Raw genomic sequence first — 6449 nt, forward strand, 5'->3', positions numbered from 1 at the left:
ACCATGGTCCAAAGTCACATTGTGACAAAGATTCTTTCAATATGAAAATCAATGACGACCAACCATGGTCCAACATCGCATTATGACAAATATTGTCTCAATATGAAAATCAACTATGTTTGTTTTAATGTTTAAAATATCTATCTTAGGGTTTGTATACCTTGGGCTTACAATATTAATCCTATGGATTTTCAGCATTAATCACTTTTTTGAAATTAATGTCTTGTGTTTATAATAGAAATCCCTTGGGTTTATTAATCTAAGGGTTCATATTCCTAGGGTAGAATATTATGATAGAGTTTATATATTAATCCTAAGGTTTAATATAGATCCCTTAGGTTTATAGTATAATTCTTAGGTTTATAATATTAATCACATGGTTTATATTCCTAGGGTTTACAATATTAATCCCTTGGGTTTATGAGTTTTAGTCTTTATATTCCTAGCGTTTAATATTATTCCCTTGGGTTTAAAGTTATTAACATAGGTTTATAATATTAATCCATTAGGTTTAAAATTATTCTTCTTAGTTTATAATCCATTGATTTTATAATATTAATCCATTAGTTTTATAATTTCCTAGGGTTTACATTCCTAGGGTTTAATATTAAGCCTAGGGTTTACAATATTAATCCCTTGGGTTTATTAATTTTAGGAAATGGTTGAACATTGCATTGTGACAAAGCTTGTTAATATTAAAATCAACCATGGTCAACATGGTCAACCATAGTCCAAGGTCACATTGTGACAAAGATTATTTCAATATGAAAATCAATCATGGTCAACCATGGTCCAACATTGCATTGTGACAAGTATTATATCAATATGAAAATCAACCACAGTCAACCATGTTTGTTTTAGGGTTTATAATATTTATCTTAGGGTTTATATACCTTAGGTTTACAATATTGATCCCTTGGATGGTTGTGTATTACTCATTTTTTTATTATTAATTCCTTGTGTTTATAATATCAATCCCTTGGGTTTATTAATCTAAGGGTTCATATTCCTAGGGTAGAATATTATGATAAGGTTTATATATTAATCCTAAGGTTGAATATAAATCCCTTGGGTTTATAATATAAATTCTTAGGGTTTATAATATTAATCATATGCTTTAATATTAAGCCTAGGGTTTACAATATTAATCCCTTAGGTTTAGAATTATTTCCCTCAGTTTATAGTCCATTGAGTTTAAATATTAATCACTTAGGTTTATAAATTCCTAGGGTTTACAATATTAATCCCTTGGGTTTATTAGTTTTAGGGTTTATATTCCTAGGGTTTAATATTATTCCCTTAGGTTTAAAATTATTCCCTTAGGTTAATAATATTAATCCCTTGGGTTTAAAATTATTTCCCTCGCTTATAATGCATTGAGTTTACAATATTAATTCCTTAGGTTTATAAATTCCTTGGATTTATAGTACTAATCTCTTAGGTTTAACATATTAATCTTAGGGTTTATATTCCTAGGATTTAATATTAATCGTAAGCTCTAATGTTATTCCCCTGGGTTTATAATACCTTTGGTTTTTAATATTAATCAAGTGGGTTTATTAATATCTTTGGTTTATAATATTGATCCTAGTGTTTCTAATATTAATCATAGGGTTTATATTCTAAGGGTTTAATATTAAGCCTAAGGTTTATAATATTAATCTTAGGGTTTAATACTAATCCCTTTAGTTAATAATCCCTTGGGTTTATAATATTAATCCCTTCGGTTTATTAATCTTAGTGTTTATGTTCCTAGGATTTAATATTAAACCTAATGTTTAATGTTATGTCAACCATGGTCCAACATCACATTGTGACAAAGATTGTCAATATTAAAACCATCCATGGTCAATCATGGTCAACCATGGTCCAACGTCACATTGTGACAATGATTCTTTCAATATGAAAATCAATCATGGTCAACCATGGTCCAACATTGCATTGTGACAAATATTGTCTCAATATAAAAATGAATCATGGTCAACAAAATTTGTTTTAGGCTTTATAATATTTACCTTAAGGTTTATATACCTTGGGTTTACAATATTAATCTTTTGCGTTTTTTTCAGTTTTTAGTATTAATCCCTTGTTTTTATTAGTGCCTTGGGTTTATAATATCAATCCCTTGGGTTTATTAATCTAAGGGTTCATATTATTATGGTATAATATTATGATATGGTTTATATATTAATCCTAAGGTTTAATATAAATCCCTTGGGTTTATAATATAAATTATTTGGGCTTATAATATTGATCATAGGGTTTAATATTAAGCCTAGGGTTTACAATATTAATCCTTTGGGTATATTAGTTTTAGGGTTTATATTTATAGGGTTTAATATTCATCCTAGGGTGTATTTATTTATATAGTTATTAATAAGTACAAATAGTCATTCTGTAATAGTCACATTAACACTATACATCTAATCATTATTAATGTGATTGATAAATTCCTATCAACGTATATCAACCACATTTATTAATATGGTTGTATATGTGCTTCATATATGCCTATCTGCCAATATCAACCATATTGGTAAATGTGGTGGTGCTAGTTTAAACTTCAACCACATTGGTAAATATGGTTGTGCTAGTTTAAACTTCAAACATAGCCTCTACTAATCCCTGGCATGCAACCAATGATTTGAGATTAATTTTATCGAAAATATTAGTCTTTTATTACTTTTGTGGTAAGGTGGGTATTTGCCATCAATTGTTTAAATCAGGACAATCTCGATTATCCTTGCATTTAATTTATCTGAGTGCGCTCTTCATTTTGGAAAATTAAATGAACTGAAGATATCGAAAAGATTTGATTCGCTTCTGTCAAGGCAATTTTTTACTGCAATATCTTCTCAGAAAACTACCTCGCACTCCTAGGCACACATGTGGAAATGAATCGATGGTGTCATATCTTTTGTCATATCACAGTACGCTTTTGTCAGTAAATAATCCACGGTGTCATATCTTTGTGCCATATCATAGCATAGCCAGGACCAAAAAGTCAAACACTGTATTACATTTGAATCACAATTACAAATTTCGTATTACATTTGAGCCACAATTTGCAGCAGTTGGTTTTGAGGACGCTGCTCAAAATGTACAAACTATACGATTCTCCCATGAAGCTTTATGAACATGACATAGAATTATGGCTCAATTATTGCATAGAAGAGATGAATGTTGGAAGATACAATGCAACTAGCTAGGTTTATTAGCATGAAAGGTGGTTTATTGGCATAAAATTTAAAGTGAAGGGCATGAAAAATGTAAAAGCATCATCAAATTTTAATTTGATTGGCAGAGGCGATTTGAAATTCCAAGCGTGCCCCTAATTAGTGGCTTTATGGGACCCCAGGTGGGTTCACATGAGGGCTTTGTCATGTTCTACGGCATTCTACTTGCTAGTTGTATTAGGGGTTTCTCGGGACATATACATATTCTCAACATATATGCTCCATACAGGGATCGTCTCACTTTTTGGGAAGGTTTGGTTGCATCCGAGATTTTAGATCTACAGTCTCTAATTATGGCGGGGGATATGAATTGCACGATTTGGGCAGATGAGATATGTGGGGGCTCCAAAAAAACTGATGCTATGTCTGATAGGTTCAAAAATATTATTTTGGACCACAACTATGTTGATATATGTCTTCCCAAGATCGGCCCTACTTGGGATAATGGGCGAGCCAGAAATGGCTATGCGGTGAAATGGATAGGTTCCTTATTCATGAAAAACTGGTGGATAGACTTGGATCTATATAGTCTAATATCATAAGTAACTTTATATCGGATCACAGGCCCATAATTCTCTTGTGGAAATGGGGGATCTACGTTTTGGTATTCCATTCAAATTTAATCGTATTTGGTTACAGGACTCGGACTTTGAAGCTCTTTTGCAGGAGTGTTAGCGGAAGTCACAGGCGCGGGGAACATCCTCTATGTCAAATATGGTAAACAAGCTCTGGGATTTAAAGAAAATGGCCAAGAAATGGGAGAGACAGAACAAGGACCACATGAAGATTGAGCTAAATGAGATTTCGATGGCTCTGGATAAGCTGAGGCAGCTGCTTGATGAGAATCATCATTGGGTAACTATATGGACCTTAATTCACTTCCTAGCTTAGTCAAATAAACTCTTCTCACAATTTATTACATGTTTTGGTTATATTTTGTTTAATGAGATGAGTCAAAGTGAGATATTATGCCTAGTGGACTAATGTACATTAAATGCAGGTTTGTGAGAGAAAATCAGGGAATTTTGGCAAGATTAAAGGTTGAAACTCAAATGGGACAAGGAAGAGAGATTGTAGGAGGTAAATCCTCCTCATTTACTCCTCCCTCATTCTAATATCCTTCCATCAATCACACTAGCTCGGAGTACAAGCAGCCAAGTCATGAAGATCAAAAGGCAGCTAAGCAAGTGATAGTCAAAGAGTTAGTTCATCTCAAGTTTGGGAGCCAAGCCTCCCTAGATTTAAGGAAGTCATTGGAGACTTCAGTTGTATAAATAAAGAGGCCTACAGGCTCATTAGGATTCGAATTTTTGTTGTAAAAACATTAGTTATTTTTTATCTCCAGACTTGTGGAATACATTACTATGTAATTTTCTGTTGTGATAATGAGAATGAGCTTTTTCTTGAACCAGTACTGAGTTAACTCAGAGGGCTGAAGCTCTTGGGTTAGGGCCCAACCCTAGCAGCAAAGGCTCCTCTTCTTGTATCTGTATGCTTAGATTATTTTCATAGATTCATGGATAAATTGTCCGTAGAAGTAGTTCCTTGCAAGTAGTGTAGATTTGATTAGTTTGTTGTCTACTTCCTATCAGTGGGTGTCTTGGCCTCACTTCTTCCTTTATGGATCATGATGTGAGGAAAGGACCCCCATGCAGCCTCAAAAAGACAAAATTCTACTTTCTCATAGAATTTAGAGTTCACTGTGCTTAAGCCAACATTTGATCAGTTTGCAAGTGTAGGATTTAGCCATCATTTCTTCCATATTCAGTCTTACAGTAGATCTCATCAATGACTTCATCTTATTCAGCAAATTTTCCTCATGCATGAAGTAGACAACTAGCTCATTAAACTCTATTATTCTAGCTTATTGAAATTCTTCTTGGTTACATGATTTTTGGGCAAATATCATTGTTTGATGAAGTGAAAGTGTTTCAGAAGTAGAGAGAAATCTCATAGGAATCAACCTCCTTCCAACTTCATCCATCCATGATCATTCCTCACTTTCACTAAGACCCTCACCAATTTCACCATTCTTCAAGGAAATTTCTCCAAGCATGTTGAGCAAATCCAACGATCTCACAACCTTGGTTTTAAGTTCTAAGTTATTCTAGGCATTTTCTCACTCCATTCCATCCACTAACCACCTTCCCTAAGCCTCCCATCACCTTTAGAACCCATCATTTTTCTCTCAGCTGTATCCTATAGAAATACAGAGAATCCTGTAAGTTTTTTGGACATCCCATAGGTTTTCCTGTAGTGGCCTGTTTTGAGGCCGAATTGAGGGAAAACCTCTAGAAAACCACACAAGGTCACCTAAAGGTTCCCAAAGCTTCCAACCATCCACCAACATCCCTAAGCCACCTGCCACATCACCAAAAGGGATTAGCTTTCACTTATTTTTTCCATAAAAATATAAAAAGAAAAAACAGATTTGTTGTAGCTATTTACATGCACAGTAGTAGAATGTTGATGCTTTGAATTTACATGCTTAAGATAGTTGAATTTCATCCATGTTAATCTAGAATTCTTTCTGAAACATAGTCTCTTAGCAGTTAGGTAGGAAATGGTGTGTTTTAGGCTTATATTTCAGTCTTTTTCCTTACTGCAGTAGACAAGCTTTCTCTTAGAGTAAAGTTATCTTTCCCTCATTAGTAATCAAGCTTCTTCTAAATCCATAGAAGTCTAGCTTGAAAAACCCTAGTGGTCTCTCACCAGCTGAACAGTGACAAAAGGTAGAACCATTAATTTTACATGTGTATACAACACTGTCACCTCTAAGTTTGTATGAACCCCAAGTTGATAAAGTAACGTTGGTAGCCCCAGGAGTTGTAGCGTTCTTGCTACAATACTGGTGCTCATCACTGCTCATCCTCCCAAGCCCCCCGACATCCATAATGATGGATATTCACACATTAGAAATGAAGAAAAATCATATTTTTGAAGATTCAGGAGGCTTCATAGAGGCTGAAAGGCAGGGCTATTTGGATCCAAGAGGGGGTTAGGAACACCAAACTTTTTCATCATTTCACCAACCATAGAAGGAAATTAAAAACATATGGGAGATTAAGGATTCCGATGGAAACAAATGTGTCACACATGAAGAGATTTCATAGGCGACTATTTTTCATTTTGAATCGACCTACAGAGAGGAGGGTGGTGGATAATGTGGAGGACCAGATATGGGGGGTGGATGGATACCCATATATCTTTAAT

Source organism: Pinus tabuliformis, chromosome 2_1, assembly GCF_031772625.1.
Source record: "Pinus tabuliformis cultivar Carrire ecotype Pingquan chromosome 2_1, CPIR1, whole genome shotgun sequence".
Classification (NCBI taxonomy): Eukaryota; Viridiplantae; Streptophyta; class Pinopsida; order Pinales; family Pinaceae; genus Pinus; species Pinus tabuliformis.